Here is a 12,996-nt window from a genome sequence, read left to right as displayed (position 1 = left end):
TTTAACTATTTATTGATTAAGTAATAGGGACTTGGGGGTACTGTCCTTTTTAGTTTTTCAATACATTCTAGATAAATATATTCTAGGTCGACAGTGGGCAAGGATTTCGTCTATTCTGTAAGTCATCTCTTGTGTCATAATTGTTTCTTGTGCTTTACAGAAGATTTTTTAATTTGATGCAACCCTATGTATCTGTGGTCATTTTAAATTAATATGAAGAAAACCTCATTAGAATGACAGCACTGGTTTTCATGGAGGACCTGGTAACAAAGCACCACCAGCAGGCAGATGCAGGACGCAAACAAAACCCCTGGAAGGGCCAGGGAAAAGCAGTTCATATGTTTTAAGCTGTGTATCATTCTGAGTAATATGGTGAAATCTTACACTGCCCTATCCCATCCATCCTGAGACATGAATTATCCTCTGACCTGAGTTTCTGTGCTGCATATACTCTCTGCCTTCTCGTCAGTTAGTAGCCATCTTGGTTATAGGCTCTACCTTCATGGTGTCATAGTGCTTGGATTCAAGTAACCTTTAGGTCAGTTAATACTAGTTCCCAAAGCTCAAGCGTGGCGATGCTGGCAATTCCATTACAGTGTAGCGCATCTTTTATTTCATTATAAATGATTATTACTAATCTGCAGCTGCCTACATCCCAAGTCCCTACGGTCCTCAGAGAGCCCAGCTCCACCCACCCTTCCCACAGACACACAGAGCACTCAGCCCCACTCCTTTCCAGTGCTCAAATAGCTATTTCCGTCATTAGACTGATGCACGATCTATTTATCTGTAGTTAAGAAGATGTTTATAATTTGAAAGGTCCATGAACAGTTCCCTAGCAGCTCCATGTATAACTTCTGCGAGATGATGTTCTCTCTCTAGCTGGACCTTTTCCCCTTTCTCTTTCTTTTTTTCCCCCCTTTCTCTTTCATTCCTTCTCCCTGACCCTCAAGGATCTTTGTTCCGCTTTAAGCAACAGAACATTTGGAGGGTTTCTCCTTCAAAAAATATATGTAAACATGCACATGTTCTGTCTCAGTCCTTGACTATACAGCCCAAGGGGTTCACTGAGTCCCCCCCAAACTTGGTTCACAAATGCTGCCTTAACACAAGGAGTCTGTCCCTAATGCCATACCTGTCATCCAGGTTGGGGAGGGGGAAGGGGTATGAGTTCTGATTAGTAGTCGAAATAAATGACTACTTTGGAGTATAATACTTATTATCAAAAGAGAAGTTAGCTGTAAAACAGGCCACATCAATCCCGGCAATGGGTACTCCAGGAAGAGGCTGTTACTGTGGAAGGGGACAGTAACATGTGTATGATACCCCTGAAAGCCTTCCAATGGGACAAGAAGTGAAGAGAAGGTAGAAGACAGTGACACTATCTATACCCTGTGCTGGCCTAGGCTAACGTGTGTGGTTGTGTCTTCATTTTTTGTTGTTTTTGTTTTATTGGTTTCTGTGTGTGTGTGTGTGTGTGTGTGTGTGTGTGTGTGTGTGAGAGAGAGAGAGAGAGAGAGAGAGAGAGAGAGAGAGAGAGAGAGAGAGAGATGATACAGGCACACGTGTGCTGTGGCATGCAAGCAGAAGCCAGAAAACAGCCTTAGGTATAGTCCTTGCCTTCTGTCTTGTTTGAGACAGGGTCCCTTGTTCACCACTGTGTGTGCCAGGCCAGCTAGTCTGTGATCTTCCTCGGCTTCTCCTCCTCCCGGTAGAGCGCAGGGAGTGTGGCTATGTGCTACTGTGCCCGCCTTCCTGTGACTTCCAGGGGTTCAAACTCAGATCCTCACACACGATTGTCTTCCCCACTGCTGTATTTGCTTTTAACAAAAATAAGTTTAAAAGAAAAAAAAAGAAAGAAAAAAAAGAAAACAAATGGAGATGTAAGCAGGCTTTAATCCACAGCCTCGGCTTCTAGTAAACAATGTCACCTCAATTTGTGTCATTTTACCCCATAATATTCGCTCAAAGCCACAAGCCATGTATTGAAGAAAAAAACAAAACAAAACAAAATAAAAACCAGAACAAAACAAAGAAACCAAAATACTAGACATGAAGGGACACATACTGTTTAAGAAATATTTTTGGAATCTAGTCTGAAACAAACACTGTCACACACTCTGGAAAAATGTCAAGGTCATGACCACGAAGTCTGAGGGCAGGTTCCACATGGAAAGACACTGGAGAGAGATATCACAGTAAATCCAACATGTGATCCTGGGCACATCCAGAACCAAGACGGAGCTTTCTTGCTTATGTTTGTTAAATCACTGTCGATATTTGACTAATATCTCTGAGCTATATGATTTATACCAGCATCAAAGACCTAATTTTGAGTATTATGACAGGGTACATGGCTCTTGGGGAAGTGTACATTGAAATATTCATTTGTGCATATGTGTGTATGTGTGTGTGTGTGTGTGTGTGTGTGTGTGTGTGTGTGTGTGTGTGTATGAGTGTGTGTGCTCATCCAAGTGTGGATGGAGACCAGCAGTCAACTTTAAGTAACATGCCTTGGGTGTTGCTCATCCTTTCAGGAGAAGAGTAGGCCTTCTCTCAGAAAGACCTGGAGTCCATTGCTTAGGTTAGGCCGGCCTTCCAGCAAGCCACTGGTTTTGCCTCCCCAGGGCTGGGATGGCAACGTCACATCACCGTACCCAACTTTTTAACCTGGATTCTGGGGGTCAAGCTCAAGTCTTCAGACTTTCAAAACAAACATGCTACCACCTTAGCATGGCCTCTGCTTCTTGCAGTGAGGTGTTTGGTGGCAAAGGGACGTGTGTCTTCCCAAGCAGCTCAGAAAGACACGACCGTGTGGTGTGTACAGAGAAAAATAGGCAGTCGGGCACAGCAAAGGGTTGGCCTGTGGGACAGTAGGCGAAGAGCATTCGGGAAATCTTTGTGTTCTGTGACATCTTTTCTATAGCCCTACAACAGCTTTGGAATAAACATGTCCTGATACAAGTAGTAAACACCGAACCCCTACTCTGATCTACCCAATGGACAGGACATTCTCCACAGTTGTGTGGAAAGCGGGGACTCACTCTGACATGAGCTCTGGTGCCCCATATTTGACCACCTCCCCTTGGTGGGGAGGCCTGGTGGCACTCAAAGAAAGAATAAGCAGGCTACCAAGATGAGACTTGATAGCCCATGACCATATAGTGGGGGAGGAGGCCCCCCTCAGTCTTAGACCTAGGGGAGGGGAATAGGGTGTAAGCGGGAGGGAGGGAGGAATGGGAGGATACAAGTGATGGGATAACAATTGAGTTGTAATCTGAATAAATTAATAAAAATAAAATAAAATAAACACGTCCTGAAAAGGGGCACACAAAAGACTCCACCTTCCCCCTGCCCAGAAGTTGTCTGAGCATGTGAATTACAGAAGGGATGTCTTGTAGGAAAGTGGTTCTCATGACATAACCAGCACAGCAGCTATTTACACACAGAATCGTAGCAGCAGAAAAATTACAGCTATGAAGTAGCATCAAAAATAATTTTACCATCGGGGGTGGGGGTGGGGGTGGGGGCGGGCTCAGCACAACCTGAGGAGCTGTGCTAAAGGGTCACAGCATTAGGAAGGTTGAGACCCACTGCTCTAGGATTTTTACCTACGAGACACAGTTTCTTTCCGGAGACCACTCTGTTCTTCATGTCCACACAGCGGAACTTTCTTTTCCAAGATGGGAAAAATCCTCCCGGCCCACTCAATTAAGCCTTTTATAGGAAAAGAGGAACACTTCAAAAATGAGAAGACTACTCTGTTGTCCAAGAAGGACGTAACCGCCCCTCACCTCTTTCCCCTCTCTGAAAAAACAAATGTCCATCCGTGGCTACAGCCATCACCCGGCACCCACTCACAGACTCCTTTTTGTCTGCCGGAGTTTCACAGGCTCCCAAAGAATGTGGTGAATTTGCTGTTTCTGAATGTGGTTCATTTGCACAAAATTCTTCACCTCCTGTTTCCTTCCAAGTTTCCATCATCTATGCCCTTTTCTCCAATAGGCTGTTTAACAGCATAAATGAAGAAGCGAGGGAAGGAACGGGAAAGGGTTGGTGGGGGCACGGGGTGGGGCTGGGAGGGGGGGGGGCACAAGGGTCCCCCGCAGCCTCACTCATCAGTAAGAATTTATTTATTTAGTGCCTACTGTGCAGCAGCCAACAGGACCAGAGACCCAGCGGGGAAAGAGGTAAATCCAATCCTTCCCTCAGTGTGCACCGGGGAAGGCAGGCAGAACATGCCCGTGCAGCCTGGAAATCATGACAGGGCTGGTGGGGACATGTCCATGGGAAGTCGGTTTACTCTGTAGGGGTCAAGGAAAAGCTTAACCTAGATGACGTGCTCATTGTTGGTGAGGTCAAAGGAAGTCGGAGAAGAAGAAAAGAGAATTCTTCTCGCTCATTAAAATAAACATCCTTGTTTTTCTTTTTGAGGAAAGAGCAAAACAGCACTGTTGGTGGGATTGCCAAATGGTGCACCAGCTATGGAAACAGTACGAATGAGCGTTCTTCGGGAAACTGCCATCGGATCCAGCAGACCCACTCCTGGATAGCAACGGAAGAACGGAGAGCAGGCCCGTGGAGAGACTGTCATACCCATGACCGTGAGCGTCATGACCCACAGTGGCAAAAGGTAGACACCACCCAGGTGTTTGTGTCAGATGACTGGGACGGACAAAACATGAATCACACCAGCCATACTGTCACCCATGATGAGGTGGGTCCTTGAAGACATTATGCCAAGGGGAGTGGGTTGGTCACAAAAAGACTAGCATTGTGTAATCTGCATCCATGAGACATCTAGAAGAATCAAGTTGACAGGAAGGGAAGTACAGTCATAACTGTGGGGGGCTGGAGGAAGGGAGAAACTGGGGTGTGACTTAACAGATACAGACTTTGAGTTCTGCAAGGTGGAAAAGATCTGGGGATCTCATGGGTTGGGGCGTAGGGATGATGCTCAACATCCCACCGTCCACGGGACAGCTGCTAGGCTGAGGCTGTGCACCACCCCCCACAAAGTCCATGTGCTGGAACGTAGCCCTGACACAACAGTGTGGCGAGGTGGAGCCTTCAGGAGAGAGGACTTGGCCTCACAGCAGTGTGGATAAACTACAGCATTGCTAACCCGGACATTTAAACGTAGGTGAAGGGGGACCTGGAGGGTGGGATCAATGGCTAGGAGCACTTGCGATTCTTCCAGATGACCTAAGTCCGGATCTCAGGCGCCATGTTGTTGTGGCTCACAACTGCCTGTAACTCCAGCAGCATAAGATTAAATGCCACCTTCTCGCCTCCTCAGGTACCTCCACACATATCCCTGCACCCTACACACAATTTTTTTTAAGTGAGTGAAATGGTAAATTTCATACTATGTGAGTTGTTTGATTTTTGTCATAGTCTTTCTTTTCTCGCTGAACGTTGAGTTCTTACCACAGCTCACTCATCCATGTCAGGTAAAACGGAAACTTCTCTGACAGGGATAGTGGTCATCATATTGGCTGCATACTTAAGTGCCTTGGTATCCTGTGCCTGACTTGGTTCCAAGAAAAATAAAAACAACTTCAGCAATAAAGAACCAAGACACAAGTGTGTAAGTCATTCACTAAACATGCTTGGTTTACAGGTACAAAACATACCAACATGCTTGTGTGCTAAACTGAAACCATATCTTTTGGGTAGGGTCTCTCTAAGTAGAGTCCCTTGGCTGGCCTGGGACTCACAATATAGACCAGGTTGTACTCAAACTTACAGAGGTCCACCTGCCAAAACCACACTTAGTCTTTCAAAATGATCCCAACAGTTTACTGCTTCTAAGGCCCCCGACCATGGTTATAACAGACTCATCCTCTGACACTGTTAACCCTCTACTAAAGGCTTTCTTTTGTAAGAGTTGCCTTGGCCCTGGCGGCTCTTCACAGTCATAGAACAATAACAAAGATGAGGCTCCTTCCTGTTCTCCGGCCCTGCCCCCTTCGACACCCGGTACAGCTTCTCTCAGGCCGGGCGGCTTCAGCTTACAGACAACACAGGGTATCTTCCCACCCTTGGCCTCTTCCACTTTTTAGATTTGGTTTAGGTCCCTCCAGAGCAGAGGCAGAGAGAGCTGGTATTCCGTTGGCACCATTGTACCTGGCATTGATGGATGGAGACACTCCACTGGTGGTTAGACACTCCACCAACAGTGGACCTAGTGCTGTCTCTCCCGACAGTCCCTCCCTGATCCTCAGGTATCCATTGGAAGGATGGCTCCTTCCAGGCATGAATCTTTCATCCCTTCCTTTCCTCCGACCCTCGCTCTGTAGTCCTGACAGGCCTTTCCAGAACCAGCTGCCTGCCTATCTTTATACTTCCCCTGGGCCAGAGTCTAGAAACAGTGCCTAGAGCTCCTAAGACACCTAAGCATCCCCACATGTCTACTCCAAGTATGCTCAGAGCCAAACCGCTGAATGCCTGCAGCCCCCTGAGCTTGCACAGCATAGCCTGCACAGGGGGCTGAGAAACCATGTGAGCCTCTTCATCTTATCCCGAGCAAAGGGACAAGAGGTGACTTAGGATTCCTTACAAAGAATAGTACTCCTCAACCAAGGCAACGTCGCCTCTTTCTCCTTTCCTAGGGTCATTTGGCAATGTCAGGAGACAAGTTTTCATCATCACACCTGGAGATCTAGGTGGCTGAAGGGTAAGGGTATCGCTAAGTATCCCATGAGACGCAGCACAACTGCTGTGGTTTGAATATTCATCCCTAAATCCACATTCTGAAAACTCAGCCCCTAACACAATAGTGGTAAGTTCTTCAGGGGGGTGAAGGCCGTTGAGGAAGGCTCTGCTGATGTGAGTGGGTGAGTACAGCTCTCTGAGTTTATTCTCTTTAGAGTGGGATTTGCCCTGGGTTTCCTGTCCCCCCATCCCACGGCCCTTCCACCTTCCTCCATAGGTGCTAGCACCGTGACATTTGACTTAGAAGTTTCCAGAACTATGAGAAATGCATTTCTACTCTTCTACAGGTGCCCATTTGTCATACCCTGTTATAGACTAGGCTGGCTGTCCTTCCTGATAGAGGAACTACTGAGTCTGAAGCATCAGCAGGGGCGACGCTGAGAAACTCGGTCTATGGATCTTTGCATACGATGATGTGAGGAGAGCCGAGGTGCCTGAGCCCATCGGGCCTCAGGCAAGAACAGAAAATGTTTCATCAGAAAGCCTACATTTCTTTACTTTCAGAGGTTCTGAGAGCGGGGACCCCAAGAAGAATCATGTGTAGCTTCAGGCATTGTCAGCAACTCTGGGCTGCCTGGCTCTGGAGGCTGGCTTCCTTCCTGTCCCCAGGGTGGCTGTTCCAATACATCTGCCTCTATGCTGGCCATAGGACAGAAAACAGAAAAATTCTATGTTGTGTATGTACACGCATACAATACCTGGGTGCAATGGAAGTTTGGGTTTCTTCGTAACCTCGGTTATGTTATGATGTAAATATGCTTTTGTTTGACACCCAAGTGTGGGATGTTAATTTGGGCTTTAGTAATGTCCATAGCTGATAATTGACTCCTGAGGGGAGTGGTCTTTGCCAGCTGGTACCAGCCTCATGGGGCACAGAGAACAGCGTGCTCTAAGACTCTGCGGAAGATAAACAGAAGAGCCCGGAGAGAGAAAGTGTGGTGTGGTCAATGGAGAGAAATGTTTCAATGCAGCAGCTTGAAAGAGACTGTTCCCTGTGTTTGCTGTTGATGGAGACTGGTACTGTCCCCAAAAGAACACAATTGACCCTAAACAGCTGAAAGAAGTAAAGGGGTCTGTGCCCCCTCTATCTACTAACCTTCTTTCTCTCTTACCCTGGCTTAAAGGACTGATGGAGGGAGGTAAAGACTTCAATACCCCAAATAAAATAGAGTTAAAAAAAAAAAGCATCAACACTTGGGCTTGAATGTTCTCTTGTCTGTAGGCACACGTATGTGCTGATACACATGGGTGTACAATACATGCATGTGGAGACCTGAGGTTCACACTGGATGTCTTCCTCAATCTCTCTCCATGTTATAGATTGAGACAGGCTCTCTCACGGAGTCTTGAGCTAATCTTCTCAGTTAGTCTGGCTGTCCAACCTGCCCCAGGGACACCCCATCTCCCTCCAGTGTGCTGGGTCCATGCCTTCCACCAACACTGATCACTGGCCACATCTGAACTTGCATGTAACAAATGGCATGACTGTGGTATGATGAGGCGTTATATTACGTGCACATATGAGCCATTGTACCTAGTTCCTGTCAGATTAAACTCCTTGGGGTTTTTCTGAGCGATGACTATCTATGTGGCTCTGAGGAGGGGGGCTCCTGATGGATTCTGTCATTGCTCTATGCCTAGAGCTTGGCACCAGAAAAGCCAAACCCTGCCAAGTAATTAGAGGGTTGGATCTTTAGCATCTCCCTCAATCTGAGGACATGGAGGGCCATAGAGACTGGACCCAGTCACAGGCCAGTGAGTTAATCAACCATGGCTCTGCCATAAAACCTCAGCAAAAGCTTTCAGCAGTGCAGCTGGTGGGGACTTCCTGGTTAGCGAACATAGCCTCTGACTGCATAGGGCAGAGGCTTCTGTGCTTAGGAGCCCTCCAGACCTTATATAATTATAATTATAATATAATATAATATAATATAATATAATATAATATAATATAATATATCTTATAATATATAATATATAAGATCATATAATATATAAAATATATAATAGATAAGATAAGATAAGATATAAGATAATAAAACGATCTCTAAAAATGCAGCTGTTTCTGAGTGTTGTGACCTGTTCTGGCTAGTTATGGAGCTAACCTAGAGGCAGCGGTAGTGCTGGGAGCCCATGCACTGACATTTGCACCAAAGCTGGACAACAGTACAAGTACTTGGGTGACCCCGATTGCAGCTAAGAACAGCCCTGTGGAGGATGCTGTCCCTTCATTGTGGAGGCCAAGGCTGATTCCAGATCCGTGCTACCTGACTCCAAGCAGCTGCTGTCCCTGTTTTCATGTGTCTGTGACCAAAAATACCTGACAAGGGAGGGGGGGATCCGAACTTACGTGAAGACAGACTTACTTGGGCGCACACTATGGAAGGACTGTAGTCGTCACAGGGGGAGTAAGAAGTGGTGATAGTAACACGGTGGCCGAGGGTCACGTGGTAAAGGCCCAGGAAGCAGATCGGACACCAGAATGCGGCGTTTGGCTAAAGCCTTCCTAGAGTTTCTTTCTTTAAGCCAGGCTCCACCTCCAAAAGGCTCCACAGTACCCTAAAACAGAAGATAAGCATCCAAAACGTGAGCCCTTCGGGGAATATTTTTTTATATTATTATTATTAAGACCGAAACATTCTGTTCTCTCAAGGCTCATCAGTGTTTCAGAATGCAAAATGCGTTCAGTCAAACCTCAAGCGTTCTCATCATCTTATGAGCCCAGAGTTCAAAGTATCTCTTGAGACGCAAGGCAAACTCTCAACTGTGAGGCCCAGTAAAAGCCAATGTACAATTGGAATGTAAGTCTAATATGTAATGGTGCATTCCAAAAGCGGGGGTAGGGGGTGGTGGAGGGGGGTGGGGGTGGGGGGGAGTGGGGAGGGTGAGGGTCAGGGGAGGTGACTGGAGAAGCACAAGGAAAGATTGGAGCAAGGCTAAGTCCCAGAGGGAATAACATCAAGCCTTGTGGGCTCCTTGTCCGGAATCTGGGGCCACACAGTGTCATGACGGGAGCTCCAACAAGCATGGGCAGCCCCACCCTGCAGCCCTGCCTGCCACTTGAGCACACATGGTCTTTCTGTAAGGCTGGCTCCGCTTGGTGCCTAAAGCTTTCTCCGGCAGACATCCAGTGTTGCCTGGCATCTCCAACAGTGTGGTACTTCCACGGCAATGCAGGTTACACACCCAGTTGCACATAGGTGCTATTCAGGGGACTCTCTCCCAGCAATTTAAGCCTGCTACACACTGCCTGACCCCATGGACTTTTTTTTTTTTTTTTTTTTTTTTTTTTGTCCCAAAAGCTTGATGATAACTCCCAGGACTGCCTGCCTGAAAAACTTGACACCACATGGATGGCAATAACATTTTGCTGCCAGTTTGAAAAGTAGCCAGTCCCCCCTTGGACTGTGGCAGTCTCTGAACGCCTGTGTTGCTAAACCTCTTTTCATGACCTTGCCCTCCGAGGTACCTTTCCTATTGTCCCAGTGTGAAAGGTCTGATTCCTTTTAATATAGTTCATCTCTTAATGAGCCGAGGCTACTTTGTCTGCACTTGCTTTGTGCCCGGGTTTCAATTCACTGGGGCTCCCAGATGGCACATTTCTTAGATCTTTCTGTTCAGCTTTTTAAGCTCTGGATTCTCCCTGTAAAGCTGGCAAGGAAGGGGCGGCAATGGCTGTGCCACCGTCTGAGCACGATACCGTTGTGACATGCCCCCCACTTACGTGAGTTATCCCTACTATTTTTTAGTCCAGCCTCACTCAAAACTTCAGAACACAGGCAAAGTATAGTAAGTTCTGGGATGGAATATAGCATGTCCAATTGCCCAGAGAGTTCTTACTCCCCTCTGAAAAGTCATGAGGCAGACCCTCACAATCCACATCCCTCCCCACTCTTCGCAGTCTGGTCTTCCATGTCCACCAGAGTCACCATTACAGAGGAATTACAACACCCTGGCACTTCTATAAGCCTGATACCTCCAAGCCCTTCACACGTTTCTCCTATAGATCAGTCCCAATGGCTTCCGTCCGGCGCCCAATGGCATCTGTTACCAATGTTCTTCCATATTAGCTCCCTTTGTGCCACTGCAACAAACAGATCCAACACGTGGGAGAGAAGACTCGGAGTTTAAAAAGTGTGTCGCTCATCACAGCTGAGAAAGGGCATGGCAAAGTGGCTTAGTCCACGGGGGCAGCAGTGTGGCTAGCAATTGTCTACATGGTGGCAGATCAGGAAGCAGAGAGGATGCTAGAACTGGGGTGGGGGGGATGACCCTCGAAGGCCCTTCCTGGTGATCTGCTTCTGCCAGCCAGGCTTTGTTCCCTGTGGGTTCCGTGGCTTCCCTGGGGAGATAGATTAGATTTAAACCATTACAGTGTCAAAATTGTAGGGAAGCTGGCTTTAAAATGTATTCACGCACACATAGACAGCAGTTGCCTTTATAAGACAATCGCTAACCCTGTTTTACAGATGGGGACCTAGATTGAGAGAAGTTGCCCATTCTCAAGGTAGCCTAGTAGGAAGTAGTAGATCCCAAATCCACACCCAGATGTGCTGAACTGCAGAGGACCAGCTCCATGCACATGTGAGTGAGGCTCTTAGTGTTAGGCAATGCGGAGTCCTGCCTGTCATCACCTCCCCGGTGTTTCCAGCCTTGCCTAATCATCATACACTAGAGACATTTGTTTATTTATTTTTAAAGATTTATTTATTATTTATTATTACATATACAGTGCTCTGCTTGCATGTACTCCTGAAAGCCAGAAGAGGGCGCCATATCACATTACAGATGGTTATGAGCCACCATGTGGTTACTGGGAATTGAACTCAGGACCTTTGGGAGAGCAGGCGGAGCCATCTCTCCAGCCCTGAGACGTTTATTTAAAAGAGGATTTTCCTGGGCCCCTTAATGTTGTGGTTAGTTTACCAGTATGGCCTAATAATGTTTATCATTAGGCCTAAATTATTATTACGGCGGTATTTTCCAATCCGCTAACAATCAATGAAGACATGGACACCGGCTTTATTTTAAAATAGCCTTAGTTAACCTGGGGTTGGGCACATATTAATTACAGGTATAGAATACCTGTCCCAATCCCATGCCATCTGCTTCTTTTTTTGTTGTCTTTTGTTGAGTGGTTGGTTGGTATTTTTGTTTTTCGAGACAGGGTTTCTCTGTGTAACAGCTCTGGCTATCCTGGAACTGGCTCTAATAGCCCAGGTTGGCCTTGAACTCATGGAGATCCGCCTGCCTCTGCCTCCCAAGTGCTGGGGTTAAAGGCGTGCACCGCCACCGCCTGGCGCCCATCTGCTTCTAATAATTTCTATCAAGCTACCTCCCATCCATAATCCCATATACTTGCTAATTATCATCATCTGGGCCAAACGTCTATCCACACCAGCCATGTGCTTCTCCTCCAACTAACCCATGGCGCAGCCTTCTTCCTCTCCTCTCCTCCAGTCTCTACTCCCAAGACTCTCTGGGTCTCTCTAAGCCCTGGAACCTCTGCCACGCCTATCCCATTTGCCCTGCCCAGGTGTGACGGCCTTTTATTGGTCAAACAGGTTAGGCTCTTAGGCAAAGTACAGATAGGGCACAGAGACAACCAACAGTAATTAACATCAAAATACATGGAACCAGCCTCCAACATCTGTGGTTTTTTTTTTTAGATTTATTTATTTATTATTATGTATATAGCGCTCTGCCTGTACATACACCTGCAGGCCAGAAAAGGGCATCATATCACATTATAGATGGTTGTGAGCCACCATGTGGTTGCTAGGAACTGAACTCAGGACCTTCGGAAGAACAGTCAGTGCTCTTAACCTCTGAGCCATCTCTCCAACCCAACCTCCAACATCTTAATGAAGACAACTTGGGGGAGGGGTCCTTACGAGGCTCAGGCAAGCTTGGCAGACTGCACTGTGCCTCCCCTTCCAGCCTCCTTATTCGGGTCATTATTACCCTGCCCTATAACCCAGCCTTTTCGCTATGACCCAGCACTCAGTGCATCTTGTCTGGACCGTTCTCACGCGGATGCTCTACACAGCTGGGTGTAGCTGCTTTCCAGTCACTCCACCGTGATTCCATCCTACTCTTGGAGAATATCAACAACTCCCGCTGTAGGAAGCTGTCTCCAAATTTATAAATGGACTCCTCCTTGCCCCTTGCTCATCTCCCCACGTTCTCTAGCCCACTATTTACCAAACACCTCAGCCGGGAATCTGTGAAACATAATCTGCTTATCTTCTGAATCCCTTATTTACTCACAAACATTTA

The 12,996-nt window shown here is 46.9% G+C and overlaps 1 long non-coding RNA gene across 2 annotated transcripts; it reads left to right on the top strand.

Moving 5' to 3' along the window:
* The first annotated feature begins 4,103 nt into the window (after positions 1-4,103).
* On the top strand, positions 4,104-7,882 carry LOC311605287. 2 transcript variants are annotated; one of them, XR_014781881.1, is made up of 4 exons: positions 4,104-4,190; positions 4,435-5,139; positions 6,615-6,679; positions 7,005-7,882. It is a non-coding gene; the product is annotated as an uncharacterized lncRNA (long non-coding RNA). The 2 variants fall into 2 exon arrangements; XR_014781882.1 differs by having other exon boundaries at positions 4,111-4,190; positions 4,440-5,139.
* Positions 7,883-12,996: the final 5,114 nt, after the last annotated feature.

Source organism: Acomys minous (genome assembly GCF_964271855.1).
Source record: "Acomys minous genome assembly, chromosome: 9".
Taxonomy (NCBI): domain Eukaryota; kingdom Metazoa; phylum Chordata; class Mammalia; order Rodentia; family Muridae; genus Acomys; species Acomys minous.
Note: the sequence above shows the minus strand (reverse complement) of the source record. Positions and strands in the feature narration are given on the sequence as shown.